This window comes from Amblyomma mixtum, chromosome 3 (assembly GCF_055824585.1).
Source record: "Amblyomma mixtum isolate Tamu chromosome 3, ASM5582458v1, whole genome shotgun sequence".
NCBI lineage: Eukaryota > Metazoa > Arthropoda > Arachnida > Ixodida > Ixodidae > Amblyomma > Amblyomma mixtum.
Genome location: NC_143014.1, coordinates 427941542 through 427957691, shown reverse-complemented (window position 1 = coordinate 427957691; position 16150 = coordinate 427941542). Strand labels below are relative to the sequence as shown.

At 44.7% G+C, this 16150-nt stretch overlaps 1 pseudogene across 1 annotated transcript; it reads right to left on the bottom strand.

The window, feature by feature from the left end:
* Positions 1 to 7821: 7821 nt before the first annotated feature.
* LOC149358019 (spermatogenesis-defective protein 39 homolog) lies at positions 7822 to 14734 on the bottom strand (annotated as a pseudogene). Its single transcript, XR_016289935.1, has 13 exons — positions 14639 to 14734; positions 14185 to 14300; positions 14049 to 14121; positions 13858 to 13969; positions 13690 to 13779; positions 13540 to 13608; positions 10858 to 10950; positions 10259 to 10398; positions 9549 to 9731; positions 9381 to 9471; positions 8919 to 9053; positions 8257 to 8298; positions 7822 to 8039 (listed from the first exon to the last, which is right to left on the bottom strand). The product of XR_016289935.1 is annotated as a spermatogenesis-defective protein 39 homolog (transcript).
* Positions 14735 to 16150: the final 1416 nt, after the last annotated feature.

Here is a 16150-nt window from a genome sequence, read left to right as displayed (position 1 = left end):
GCAGACCTGTCTTGTTTATCTTGACGATGTCATCATTTTTTCCGCAACGTTCACGGAACATCTGCACCGCCTCAGGACTGTCCTCAAAGCCGTTCGATCCGCCAACCTCTCCCTCAAACCAGAAAAATGTCACTTTGGGGTCACCGAATTGAAGTTCCTCGGGCACGTCATTAGTGCTGACGGAATCCGTGCTGACCCAGAGAAGCTTGCTGCCGTTGCTGCCTTTCCTGTCCCCTCCCACAAAAAATCAGTCCGACGTTTTCTGGGCCTGTGCTCCTATTATCGCCGCTTCATTAGAAACTTCGCCCAGCTCGCCAGCCCTCTGAAGCTCCTAACCCGTGATGACACGTCATTTTCCTGGGGCAACGAACAACAGACTGCCTTCGACGAGTTACGACGCCTACTCCAATCACCGCCCATCCTGGCACATTTCGACGAAGATGCCGATACGGAGGTGCACACGGATGCGAGCAACGTCGGTCTTGGCGCCGTTCTAGTTCAGTGGCAAAACGGTGTCGACAAAGTAATTGCCTACGCCAGCCGCGCACTGTCGCGTGCTGAGTTGAACTACTCTACCGCGGAAAAAGAATGTTTAGCGGTAGTCTGGGCCGCCGCCAAGTTCCGCCCATACCTCTATGGCAGACCGTTTCGTATCGTCACCGACCACCACTCGCTGTGCTGGCTGAAAAATTTAAAGGACCCTTGCGGCCGCCTAGCACGTTGGGCATTACGCCTGCAGGAATTCGATTTCACCGTCACCTACAAGTCAGGCCGGAAACACACCGACGCTGATACCTTGTCACGCGCTCCCGTCGAACCTCTTCCGCAAGACACCACCGACGATGATAGCTTCCTTGGAGCGGTCAGCACATCTGAGCTCGTTTCCAGACAGCGTGCCGACGCCGAGCTCCGTCTGCTCATCGAACATCTCGAAGGTGGGTGCCCTGAAATACCACGAAACCTAGCTCGTGGACTATCGTCGTTCTGCCTGCGGAGAGGGATGCTTTATAAAAAGAACTCTACTTCAAATCCGACAACTTACCTGCTCGTCATACCGTCTGATCTGCGGGATGAAGTCCTCCTTGCCTGCCATGATCAACCGACTTCCGGCCACCTTGGAGTTACCCGCACCTTATCCCGAATCCGGAAGAACTATTACTGGCCCAACCTAACTTCAGGTGTCAAGCATTATGTCCGGACATGCCGGCAATGACAGCGGCGAAAAAAAAACCCGCGCTCAAGCCTCCTGGACTGCTTCAGTGCATCGAGCCGCCACAAATACCATTCGACAAAGTCGGCATGGACCTTCTGGGGCCATTTCCTCTCGTCTTCCGGCCACAAGTGGATCGTAGTCGCCACAGACTACTTGACCCGCTACGCTGAAACGAAGGCCCTTGCGCGAGGTACTGCCGCCGAAGTTGCCCACTTCTTTATGCACGACATCGTGCTTAGACACGGCGCCCCATCGGCCATCATTAATGACCGAGGCAAGGCGTTTACAGCCTGACTGCTACGTGACTTCTTAGCGCTTAGCCATACTGCTCATCGACCAACAACAGCGTATCATCCGCAAACCAATGGGCTAACGGAACGGCTGAACAAAACATTGGCGGACATGATCTCGATGTACGTCGGCGCTGAACACAAAACCTGGGATGAGGTCTTGCCGTACGTCACCTTCGCATATAATACCGCGACGCAGGAAACCACCCAGTTCACCCCGTTCCGTCTCGTGTATGGCAGAGAGGTCCGTATGATGCTAGACGCCATGCTGCCGTACGGCGACGCAGAGCTTCCCCCTGAAGCTGGCCACTTCGTGGAGCAAGCAGAGCAGGCCCGTCAGCTGGCCCGCTTGCACATCAAGGACCAGCAATCCGCCGATGCCCGACACTATAACCTTCGGCACAGGGACGTGCACTACGAGCCGGGCGACCACGTGTGGGTGTGGACACCAGTGCGCCGCAAGGGATTGTGCGAAAAGCTTTTAAATAGGTATTTTGGCCCGTACAGAGTCCTGCGCCGCCTGAACAGCGTCAACTACGAAGTTGTCCCCCATGGAACTGTGGTCGCCGGCCCTCAGCGTCAACGGCCTTAAATCGTGCGTGTAGTGCGCTTAAAGCCGTACTTTTCGCGTGACTGAGCGCTGTGTTCACGCTGTTTCGTACCTTTTCCCCTTACCCCACGTGTGAACTTGACTCTTCCTGCATGTCATCTAGCGCGCACTGTATAGTTCACCTCACCCCCAGTCTTTTTTTTGTTCCTCCTCCCCTCACTGTACATACCCCATTCCACATCGAGACGATGTTTGCTTTCGCGGGGGGGAATAATGCCACGCGCCTAACGCGCCGCGCGGCCTCCGCGCTGAGTCGAAGACGACGACGAAGCGGCGGTGGGCTCTCGTGGCGCGCTGTTCTGTTCTATGTCGTGGAAGCTGGCTCCATAAAGGAACGCCACAGGGCTCCGTCCTGTCCCCTTTCCTTTTCAACCTCTCCCTCATCAAAATTCCTCCCAAACTGGCACAAATACCAGACCTACAGCACACGTTCTATGCAGATGACATCACACTTTGGGTAACCAAAGGATGCGAAGGCTACATAGAAGACACACTCCAAGCAGCAGTGGACATCACTGAGGTATGCGCATGGGAATCCGGCCTCACTTGTTCTGAGCAAAAATCTGAACTCTTCGTGATCCGTCGTAAACAAAGAGGTAGGCGTACCACGACATCCCCCCCCCCCCCTCGCAAATAAACGTCTATGTTAATGGACGATCTGTCAAAGAGGTACAGACCTTGAGAATACTGGGGTTGTATTTACAAACAAATGGAAAGAATACTGACACACTCACTAAGCTAAAACGCACGGTAGAAGCGACCGCGCGATTAATCCGCCGCATAGCTAACCGCAGACAAGGGGTGAGGGAAAGAGATTTATGCCGCCTAGTGTAGGCCTTTGCGCTAAGCAGGATACTCTATGCCACCCCTTATCTCAAATTTTCGAAAGCAGAAAAGGACAAATTGGATAGCATGATACGGCAGGCCTATAAGGCTGCGTTAGGACTCCCGCTAAATGCCTCAACCGAAAGGCTTATGATGAGGTTAGGAATACATAACACCTACAATGAACTGAAAGAAGCCCATTTAATGGCTCAAACAGCGCGATTAGCCAATTCCAGAACTGGCAGGAGTATTCTTACCAGGCTCGGAATTAACTTTCAACCTACGAATAACGATGCTAAAGTAGACTTACCCCGCGACTATAGGACGGCCCTACTAATCAAACCACTCCCCAAAAACATGCACCCCTTACACCATGAGGGCAGAAGACAAGCACGAGCCAAAGCCTTACATAAGAAATACAGACAGTGCGCTGCAACACTTTATGTAGATGCGGCAGAATACAAAAATACCAATGCCTTTGCAATTGTGGTTGTGAACGAGAATGGTGACCACATCGTCTCGGCGACAATCAAAACGAAATCCTCTGAAACGGCAGAAGAGGCGGCTATAGCCCTCGCCCTAGCACATACCCAAGGGAGCATCATCCTCAGCGATTCCAAAATGGGTATCAATAATTTCGCTAAAGGGCGAATTACAAACACCTCCCTTAGAATCCTTAACGCAAGCAAATTCTCACCAAATTATTCCGAATTGATATGGGTCCCAGCCCATTCGGGGAATCCGGGGAACGAGGCAGCCCACAATAAAGCCCGAGGTTTCGTCGACCGGGCAGTGAATGAGTCTGGCTCCCTGAATTTCACGAAGGACTCAATGATCACATATCATGATCTCACCAATCATTTTAAATTAGAGAGGAGAATTTTCCCCCTCCAGACAAAAGACTTACTAAAGAACAAGAGGTTACGTGGCGTCGTCTACAGACGAGATCGATACGCACCCCATCACTCCTCGCGCACATTTATCCAGATCTTTACAACCCAAACTGCAAACACTGTGGCCAACGTGCTACCTACGATCCCATCCTGTGGGACTGCAAAATAGAGCCACCTCCGGGTGATCTAGTTACAGCTCCTTCTCTCGAGCGGTGGGAGACCGTGCTTTCTAGCTCTGACCCCAGAACGCAAGTTTTGGCGGTGGAGTGGGCTGACAAAGTCGTCGAGGGCTATGTACTCTCGACCACTTAACGCGACCTCTTGCCAAGCTCTTCCCGGCGAATAAAATGTTTTACAATCAATCCATAATTAAAAGAAGGCTCCCGGTCTTGGGTTCTTCCCGACGTCTACCTTCACGGCTCCTCTGGTCGTGACAATATGAAGGTGTATAGACATAGAGGCTCTGAATGGGTTTTTCCTGCTGATAGGCGTACAGAAAACTGGTGGCAGCGAGTAGCAGAGCAATGAGGATAATGATGGGAATAGATGGTGATAATACAAAGCTTCAGCACATCGTTATGACGCCACTCCTCTTGCTGGCCCTGGTAACGGTAGTGAAAAATTGATTAGCAGCAATGGTACACCAGAACATTTCAGTGTTGTTGCAACGACAGTGCTGCATCAAACGGGTGGATTTAAGGGGGAGGGTGGTCGGCCCCACCCCTTAAGTGAGAAGTTTTACAAAGGAAAAAACCACACCAAACCCCATTTTTTTCTACCAAGAAAAGTCCAGGAAATACATGGTTCAAATAGGACCGCCCGCCCAACTGTTCCCGACAACAAAGCACACTGAGAGCATGAGCGAGGTGGACGAGACCAGCTGCATAAATGGGAAGGCAAAGCCTCCCCAAATGGCACGCGTTCACACGCGGTGTGTTGTTACTGCAAGAACCTCGCATGGACAGAAAGTAAGCAAGAGAGTATCTGAATAATGTACTTAGGCTTCACCTGTGACCGTGCAGCAAACATAATGTCCTACATTTGCATGCCATCTACTAGTGTTCTGTGCTGACCTCATATTATTTTTCAAACGGCGGCGCCAGAGACAACAACAGGTAAACGTAAGTGGCCAAAGTGTGTCCAACAATCTGACGCAAAGATTTTTAGCTTTGAGTCTCTGCATGAGTAAGCATTTTTTAATAATTAATCTGGACTATGCTGTGCCGCGGTTCATCAAGCTGTACTTATACTTATGGATTCACTTACATTCTTACTTTCGAGTCATCCAAATGCTTCAAAAGAATGGATGCTTATTACAGGTCGAGGAAGCACAGTACGTATAGCTGTGTGTTGCCATCATCGAGTGCTGGGAAATACACTGTTGAATATTGATGCTGACAATACTTTTAGCCATTTGTGAAGCTCAACAACAATACACATCAATAAAGTAACACCACTCTCATCAGATTTGTGGCGAGCTGTTTTAAACTGGTACTCCGTCTTATCGATTTAATGACGCATTACGGATGAGGACAATGTGTAAAGGCCTGTGCACAGGCAGGCCCCTAGACATAATAAAAATGGAGATGCTTTTTACCAGCCTCACAATGTTGACTTTTCCTATAGTCGTGCCAGATTATGGCCTGTTTAGTAGTTTCTGCTGCCCTTATTTGGAACAGCAAATGCTGCAAAAGAATGCCAGAAGATATAGTAATTCCAGTAAAATTTGCATTAGCATTACAACGTACCAAACTTGCTTTCTGCCGCAACCTCTACACAGCTCACTGTGCCTGAATGAGATATACCCTTGCATTCTCTTTAACAGCTAAAAAGCGAGCAGTACAATTTGGGTCATGCAAGTAGTAGTAAGAACAAAAAATTCTAACAAACAGGTTTGTGCAGGCGTCCACTAATGTCTAGACACTGCTGCATAGCAGCTTGCACTTGGTTAGAGCACAGATTAAGAAAAAAAGGTGAGAAACGGTTCAGCCTAAAAGCTTTGCAGTTTGCATGCTCCGCTCAGGATCTTGTGAGGATTGAATGCACAGTTTTTTGCATATGCACATTGCTGAACGTGCCAAAGACTGCGCCATATGGGCAGAACTTATAGCTAGCAAATGGGAAATACTGAGCAGAGTTTTGTCACCAGGCCGACCATCTCCTACATCACAAAATTTCCATTCCCTGTATGAGTAGAGAGTAGAAACGGCGTGTAAATATGATAAAAATGACACTATGTTGCAAAGCGCAGTAACCTCTACAAACTTCGTCTTTGGGATAGCTACTCTTATGAGTAGCTTTGGGCTGTAATGCAAGCTGCTATAGTAGGATACAACTTAAAAAAAAGTCAGCAGTTGGCAAAAATGGGCCATGGTCGGCGGTGTCCTGTTTTACTCCGCAATCACAACAGTATATGAAATCAGATTTTTAATGTTTTGACTGCGTTATAGAAGCCAGAGGCATCAAAATTCTTGAACTAATAATTGCATCTGGTGATTAGCTTCTTGCTTAGGCAACAAGAGAAGTTTTACCAACGGACTACTTTGTTGTAGTGGAGGAATTCTGTGCAGTAGTCCTGAATGTGGGCGGAGCTTCACTGCAGACTTATCCCACTTTATAAGGGTAAAATCGAAGGTTTCCAAGTAGATGTACCATCTGCATAGAACTGTGTTTAGAACAGATCACAAAATGTACGTTTACGAGTTGCATATCAGAGGTTAAGAGTTAAATATAACAGCTCAAGTTGCATACAGGAAGAGCATGGAAGAAGCAATGTGGGGATATGCAGGGGAGGCTACAATATAGTGCATGCAATGACTTGGTAGAAGGGCGATTAGCTACAACCTGCAAAATGGCAGTTCTACAACACGACTGCCTATGTGAACACTGGCAAGTGTCCACCATTAACAGGAGCCAAATTTATTTGTCCGTCTTGAGCTTGCAGCTGTACAGGGCATTGACTGCCAATAGATAGAGGTATAACTACTTTTGCAGCCCAATCCACCGACTCATTTGCATTCAAATTTGGTTGTGTATTATGTGTGACATTGCATTTGATGTTCGACAACAGCACCAACCCACCCATGAAGCAAACAAGAAACATCAAACCCGTTGTAAGCTGTTTTATGTTTTTGACCCTTATATATATATATATATATATATATATATATATATATATATATACCTCTATAATCCTCTGCTTTTCTAATCAGTTATCTTTAAACGATAACATATTCAGTAATATTCTAAATTGATCAACACCACAAATTAAAATAACTGCAACCAACAGGGATTAACATGTCCAGAGGAAACCTGGAATCTCTCAGGTACATTCCAGGGTTAGCATAATTTTAAATTAACAAATGTCTTGCACGTGGTCAGACCATTTCCTAGAACTTCGCATAAGTATATTATCGCTCTTTGCACCCTTCCCACGTCATATCTTCCACCACATTTCCGGCCTTCTCACCCTCTCCCTTTGTTCATGTTTTCCTTTTTCTTTTCTCCTAATCCCCTACTATCAGTTCTCGGAAACCATGACATTCCTGTTACCCTCTCCGCCCCCACCTTTTAGCTTTCTCTGAACTTGAGCCATTCCCCCCCCCCTTGCCTTGTGCTTCCTTGGAAATGCCACCCCATTTCTTTCTCCTTCCAGTGCCAGCCTATTTTGTTTGCCTTGTTCTCATTTCCCTGTGCCACACTGACTAATCCTCTTATCTGAGTTTTACAGGTCCACCCAGCACCTCCCCCTGTCCCAGCCCCTTCAAAGCCTTTGTTCATTACACACCCCCCGGATATAAGTTTTTCTACTATTGCAGCTAAACAAATCAAGATTCACCTCCCTCCCCTTCCTGACACGCATCCCCTCTCACACCACTTTCCTCCCCCACCCGGGGCCTTCCTCCTCGGAGCGAAGGCCCTATTTAATCCCCGCCAATGATGAACGCTTTGCCCAGACGAAGACAAGCCCCCTTGTCGAAACGTGGCTCAAGCAACCTGAGGTTTTCCCCTCCCTTGTTCATTTTGTGATTGCCAAGGACCATCTACCACACCCTCTCTCTACCATGGATGCTAAATATACTTTGTCACACGACAAGCACAGTTACTACTATTCTCACCTTTCCCTGAAAGAGGTTGTCAATTTCTTTCCAGTGTTTGATCTGTGCCAAAGCTGTCAGTGCAGTCCATACAAACTGTTTTTCAGTCAGCTGTAACAGAAAGGACAAAGGAGCTGCATTAGGATGAAAACTAACAAACATGAACTTTTCACGCACAAACGCTCTGTGCCATGCTGTAAGGCACTGTGTTGGACGTCGCATGAGGCAAATGCGCAAATGAAAGTAATCGTGTCAATGTGGCTGCAGATGGGACATGCCGATGTAGCAAGAAAAAACTGCGCCCCAAAAGGGGAAAGGATATACTCACATTAAACAAAGCCTTCATCTGGGTCGGGCTCGCAATGTGGCTCTGCAATGTCATGACAAACATCACATTTGAGAGAAGAGTCAGCTAACTAAAAACTGCTAACCAGGTCTAGTTTTCTCATGTTTACCTACATGTGAGTGTACCTGGCAGTTTCACAACTCTGAGATGGTCAACAAAAAAGGGAGTTACCACTGAGAATTACAAGCACTCTCAGCTCCAGCAACATGACACGAAAGGACCAAGGCTAATATTAAGCAGTCAACTACAAATTCCAGACAAACTACTGTGCATAACTGAAGCCTACATTGAATAGTTACGTTTGTATTGCTACTTGTCATCACTGACTGCACAGAGCTGTAAAGTCAAAAACATCTCATTTAGAGGTACATTCCCGTAACAAAATATGACGCTCTGCAATGCAAGTGGCTACGATTATATAGTAGACACATCAGTATTTACAGACAATGTTTTCATGGCAGTGTGCTATGGGATTTGTTTTGCTATGTTTCAGCACTAAGTGCGCATCGCTGAACAGGTTTCGAAGAGTTAGCTTAGCTACTCTAAGATATAATGCAGGCTTTCAGTTTTAAACAGGCTTTTAATGCATAAGGTTCAAACATGCAGAAAACACCTAAACTGCCCCTGAAAAATGGGTAACTTACATTTGAGACATTGTAATGGTAGAGACAGCAGTAGTAAAGAGTTGTCACCAGGGATGTCCCAACAACGGGTGCTTTGCGAGGAAATTCTTGCATCAGTATGTTAAGACCTTCTTTTTCAGCTTTTGAGTCTTCCTCCTACAACAAAGGGCATAAGTAAAAGTTCAGCTATACCATGCATGTACGAACATAAGGATTTTACAGGCAGTCTCGGCTGTTCTCAAGGAATGGTAGACGCACACATGTAGAACCCTAAAAACACCTCCTATGCATTTTTTTATTAAAGAAATGTTTCTCATGTAATAAGGAATAAAACATATACCTTTTCATGTCTATGATTAGTTTCTCCACGTAATACTCCAGGGCATAGTATTGCTGAACGTTGGTAAAAAAAAGGCATCTTGATTTTACTTGGGAATACTGCTCAAAGTACACAACAGTAGTTAGTGCACAGGTCTTGCTTACCTCTATGATGAGCTGCATTTCAAGAAGCTTCAGTTCTTCCCTCACAACTTCTGCCTGCATTTCCAGTGAAGGGTCGGACTGGAAGTGGGATCTGCAGAGAATCAGCCCCTCAGCCAACAATCTGCCAATAGGTGAACTAAATAGTATCGAACAGTGGCCTGTACCTACTTGTAGCAAGACTGTAGGTTTCGAAGTTTCGTTGCAGCCTCTGGTGTTTCAACCGCAAGCCTGTACTTGATCATCGAAGAACAGAGGTTGGCTTTAAGCGCCTCCATTTCAACAAAACGTTGAGAAGGGCTTTGTGGAATGAGTAAACTACATACCGCAGCATCTTCAGTTCTGTCAAGCATACTGGTGGAGAAAAAGAAAGGAAAGACAACGCAGGCAATGAAGCACTCTTTATAAGATGGGCTCCAGGAGAAAACTTGACAGTGTGTAAATGTAGCGAAAGATGCTCAAAATTACACATCGACATTCGACACAGGCCTTACAATTGCCACTGTTACATGATTTGGGACATTCTTTCACAAGCTCAAAGCAGAGAAATAAAAGAAAAGAATATAAAAATATGATGCATTTATGACTAAAATAAAAAAATATCATAAACATGGCCCTGTCAACTGCTGCCTAGAGATGCATGGGCAACTTTGGTAGCCTCATTCCAGACCTTAAGTGTTTATCTTAAATATGCCTTCGAATTGAAAAATACAAGTTCAAAGTCCGAAAAAAAAGTATAAACACATCATGTGAGCTGGTTCCGGCTTCTACAATAGTTCTGAGTTCAGCACGGTGAAAATTCAAGCCAATCTGCAATCGCTCAATGAGCTTACTCGAAACGCTTCAACCACTGTGTATAAGACGCCAGCAAACATTCTCACCCAAGAATGTCCATCAGCTGACTGTTGTCATGCACTGCACGCAGATGACTGAGATAGTGAGACACGGGCTTTGGCCTCTGCATCAGCTCTTGGTTGAAAAGGGATGGCTTCAGCGTTTGTTTCAGAAAAAGCAGAACCAGCTGCACAACAATTAATGGACTGTCAGTTTTTAATGGACTTGCAGTTTCAAATAAGGTGCATATACACTGCTGTTAGGAAAAAAATTCTCGATTGACTATTTATTTGAGAGATTCAGGCCAGCTCTTAAGAAAAACATTTTTGACATTTCCTGCCTAATTTTACAAACGTAAAAAATAAAAAAGCTGAGCTGCTTTTCTGCACAAGTAACCTGCAATCACAAAACTGATGAAATCATGAAATAAGTGATGTCGGCTGGTAATGCTACACTACAGGTAACTAACATTGATTTATCTTCTGACCAGAAGAAGTTGCAACCACTAAAGTCCACTGCACTGCAACTCAAGAATGAAGCTGCAAATTCCTCTCAAAATGGCCCTCTTACCAACGGCACCAGCCTTGAGTTGTACCGAACTATAGCTACCACACAGAACCACCATGTTTAACTCAGAATGACTCACAGCCATTATGGCATTTCCATCTTGGATGCACACAGCCTCATTCAAAAGTGCAACTTTGTCCTCTTTAAAACGATGCTGCCCAAGGAAATACGGCTGTGTGGAAGAAAAGTAAAAAAGAAGAGAACCATTAACAATGTTGCTAGAAATTGCTATGGTACTACTGTATGCCGTGACAGTTATTTAGGCTCATTCATTGACATTACGGTGTGATTTCATAGTATGTATATATCAGTCAATGACATCTGGCTTGAATTCAAGCATATATAGTATCCATAGCAAAATACAAAGAGACAACATCTTGAATTATCAACCAATACATAATACACTGCCGTAACGAATTATGAAAACTAAAAAAAACACCGTCTTGTACACTTATCTGAGCAACATTCTGACATAAACACATTCATTTATATTGTGCTGTGTCAGTGCAAGTTACAAAACCTCAGGCGGTTGAAATTTCCGCAGCTCTTCACTTCAGCGTCTATGATAGCCTGAGTTGTTTGGGGATTTTAAACCCCCATAAACTAAACTTAACATTTATTTACGTGAATTTATTTATAAACACATTTATTTACAATCATGTAAAATTTACATTTCGCATAAACACAGGAAGGGTCTTACATGACTATTGCACACTACTTGAGCATATATTATGCAGGTAGCTTGGACATAATTTTATATCTGTCACTGGTGGATATCCATCATATATTGTTCGCTGCTCTCAAGCCCTTTAATGTAACTCTAATCTGTGCACCTGTTAGGACCACACGGAGTACTCAATGTAGTCACACAATGTTTCAAATGTTGAGCTCAACGCCACTTGTTTTAAGAAATTTTTTCACAGAGGAAGCTTTGTGAATACTGTGAGGGCACGATCTGTAAGAACTCACACAAGGTAAGACGTTGCTGAAACTGTTACCTTGGCAGCCGCTTCACATGTAATGTGAGGCATCTGTGAAATACATTCATGGTACATCACCGGCAATCCTCAAGCCGTCTGCCCAATGTGTCCACTTCTTGCATTTGACAGTTTGACACTGTTAAACGAGCAAAGGCGCTAGATTTCGGTTGTGTGTTTTCTTCTTTGTAATTATGCGTAATACATTCATGGGTCAGCATGTGGTATCCACCTAAAAGAGGTAAATAATTTACAAATGAGTTTCTTCTCTCATGCTATTTCAGATTCGGCTTCAATAGCCAAACGATGGCTCTGACATCGAATTTCAGTATAGATCATGTAAGGTATGTAAAAAATACGGTACTTTGCTGTTTTAATTCATTACAATGCTAAATCCAGCCTGCGTCAAATCCAGAATGACAACAAATGAAGATGCAGTTTCTACACCAGAGTTTTTTCATGCCTCCTATGGCATATACTGAGCTTACACGTCAAAGCCATTGCTTGGATGTTGAAAACCAAAACAGCATGAGAGAAAAAATTCAATTATAAATTATTTACCTCTTATACGTGAATACCATACTATCCATGTGAATAAGGTATCCATGTTAACTAATGTCTTGCACATTATTACAGAAATGAAAACAACACACTTAAAATTTGGTGTCTGTGCTCCTTGGGGGGGTATTGTTTGATATATTTATGTAATTTTTTTGTATATTAAAAATGAATTTATGACTACTCTCACAAAATTTCACTCTTATATCTGTACAAAAAATTTTATATCTGTTTTTTTCTGAATCTTGTTAAAAAGCTGCAGAGTTAAGAAAATGTGACAGAAAGCTGGTTCAACATTCATTGCATTCCTGTAGACATGCTACAGATTAAGACATCCTTTCAATATTTTTTTGCAAACCATAAATTTAGGCCTTAAATTTCTGTGATTCAGTGTCTGTAGACATATCAAGTGAGAAGAAAATTTCATTGAAGACATTTAAAGTTCAAAAACTTGAAGAATGTTGACCTGCACTATGGTCTTCAGAGTACAATAAAACAAACGGGGTCAAAAATAAATAAAAACAGCCATGATGAGATCTGCTCCACAAGGTGAATATCTAGGTAGAAAACCATAACGGTGGAAAACCCCCACTGTTCGAGCGTTTCCCCACACAGCTGCTGAGGTTCAGCGAACAATTTTTTATAGGGTATGTCCCATTCAATTTGAGGAATGAAACTTTGGGACAGCATAAAAAAAGACGCATTCACGCTGATACCGCAGTTTTAAAAAAAATCAAATATTTCGCTATTTATTGGAATTTCAAAGCCGCGTCCCCTCTTAAAAAGACACTGAGGACTAACTGAAGTTGGTCTGTACAATAGACTATCGCACTCTAACTACAAAAATGTTATTTTCACTGAAAACGAAGACTTTATAACCTTCAAAAGGCCAAAAATTAAATAAAGATGCTGCCAAGCCCAACCGATTTCATAAGCAAAGTGCGGTGGGTCAAAAATAATTTGCACGTGGATCCCAAAGTCTAGGCTATACTGCCATTCACTTCAAAACAACAATGAGTCCTTTTTCTGGTCTTGATGTTATTAGTTAATTTGAAATGAATTGTAGGAAAATCTTTAAAGCTAATTGCCTCAGCAATAAATGCATCTTGCTGCCGAGCAACCATCAACCACCGAGTCACAGAGTCGATTTTTTCTATGAACAAAAATGGGATGGAGTCGTCCCCAGTTTCATCTCAATCAACACCAGAACCCAAAGAACTCATTACCTGGCCTATTACAATGTTCTTTACAGTTTCCTCAGGAGTGTTCACGCTTTTCAGACCCTTCGTGGGAACCTGCACAGAAAATTGTAATGTTGAGGCATAACGAATGCAAAAAATGACTTGCACTATCCAAACAGTCGCATAAATACTTACATCATGTCCAATCTTCAGTCTTTCAGCATGCTTTTGTATGTCCCAAGTCTGCATTCCTCAGATTCGAGCCAGATGCAAGTGGAGCAATACCTAATAATTAAAGGCATAGACTTTAAATAAAGTTTTTTTGCTGCGTACTAAGCACACTTGAAGGATGCGTTCTCATACCACAAACTTCTGCTGTGACTCGGTTCAGTTCATCGAAACCGAATTTCCTCTGTTCGTTGCTTGAAGACTGTGGCTTCTTGTTGAACTGTACGTTCCTTCTGCCATCGTCGTCCTGCATAGTTACAAGGCAAGATTAGCAAGTCTAGGGGGCAAGGCTTGAGCATATTATGCTCCAGACAACCTATACTTACCACGTCATCTTCGAAAATCAAGGCGACATGTTCGGATTTGTTCCAGTAGTCATCATCGGCGCTTGATTCTTTCCTGCATTGATGGGAACAGTGTTTAGTGGGAGACCATTGAAAATCGTTGCAAAATCAAACTTACTTATTTTTCGGCTGCACTATCTGTTCTAGGCAGTCGTGAATAGTGGATGACTTGAAAGGATCAGGGCCAAAGTCTGCGTCTTGCTTGACTTGTGCTGACAGCCGAGCCGCTTCTCGCTGCAGTTTCGTTTACGCGATTACCGTTAATCACACTGCGAGCAAAACAGCTATTAGCCATGCACTAATGCTAAAAAAAAACAGGGCTAAAACGGTTCATGTCACAGAAACCATTTTCCTATCGTGTTTTTGAAAAAACATTACGCTAACTTGAATTTGGTGAGAAAGGCAATGATCAGTTTCAGATCGTCAGCAGTTGCACTTTTCCGCCGTGCGAACATATCGTTCGCAATGCGATATCACTGCTGGCGCGTCGTTAAATTGAAGTTCGAAAGGTAAGAGCAATAAGATCATGTCGTTAAAACTTTTCGATTGTCTAAACACTCAAGTGACATCACCAGAGACGACGTATCCTGAAGCCAGAAGACGGGCGTGTTCCCAGCCCGGTCGCTGTTCGTCTTCGACGGCGAAGTGGACAGCCCGACAGAAGCTGATCCCGGTCAACTTGAGAGGTTGAACATTTTCTGATGAGCACGACACAACACGCTGTCCTCGATTTTTGCACGTTTATTGACGTAAGTGCAATACGTCCTACAGCAAGTTCCGGTACGCTTTGTTTAGCGTGTAGCATTTGCAGCGAGCCGATCAGGCCAATCAGTCTCTGCTTGGCTTGGCATCGACTCTGTCGCGGTCACAACATTGTTTCACTTTCGTTTCTCGGCAGCTGTACTTAGCGGCACGGAACTTGAACTCTGTATTTCTAATCGAATGTTATTGAACCCTTTAATGCCCTATAATAGAAGGCATTGGCCAAAATTATGAAGGAATTAGACAAAAATTCAGACCTCAACAAGCAACGGCCCATCTCGTTTAATTTTCATTGTGAACAAGGCACCCATAATGTTGCCGAAACGTCAATGTGTTCATGTTTTTTTATGTTTTCTTTTCCTCTGTGACCTCGCTCGGCGAGTGCTGTTTCCTTCAATATGCTGAATTTCCCTCGCCGGACTGGTTTCCGTCGAATCCTCAACTAAGATAGCCGCATTCAAGCGTGAATGTAAAAATTTTGTCGAAGGCGCAAAGAGTTAATAATTTTTTAGATCAGCTTCGCTTGCAGCTGATCTCGGCCATCACTCGGCCAACGCCGCAGCTTTAACTGTGTTGGAGTATTTCCTTTTTCAGCAGGTTTTTTTCTTTATTGCATGGAAAAATTGTTGAAAAAGGAAAAACTCGATCAAACTCCTGCCTGAAGTAGTCGGGCTGCATAATACGAGCCCGCCACTACCCCACATTTCACCGCGTATCTTGATGCATGTGTGTGCCTCCCGGAATGTTCGAGATGTCTTTCAACGCCGCAGCCTTTCTCCCCGCATGTCGAACTGCCAGCTCCTCGCACTGTGCTCAGACAGCAAGCACTACAGTTTGCGCAGCTGCACACAAAGGACGCCACAAATCCGTGACGTACGCTCTAGCGTGCGCTGCGCAGAGAGGATGCCATGACTCGGTGCGCTCACGAAATCGGAGCCCACACGCTAACGCAGTCCCCTCCGCATCAATCTACCGTGAATGTTTGTGCGGAAGCGTGCTAAGAAGTCTCGCTGAAACGAAAACCGGGCAACCGGCGTTGTTACTCAGTGACGTCACAAGAGCGGGAGAAATCCGATTGGCTGGAGGGACGTAAGCTGACCAGACCGGCGAATGCCCTCTGCTAAAGCTGTGACGTCACCAGACCAGACCTGGGACGGGGCTGAACGAATGTCTGCATTTCAGTACAGTTCGCCATAGGCATAGAGCCGGAGGCAAACCCGTCGCATGTTTCCGAGTGCATCGAGGATGGAAGGTACAACAGTGCTCTACAGCTTCTCATTACCACACATAACAGAGTGTCCCTCAGGTTTTTTCTCTTCAGG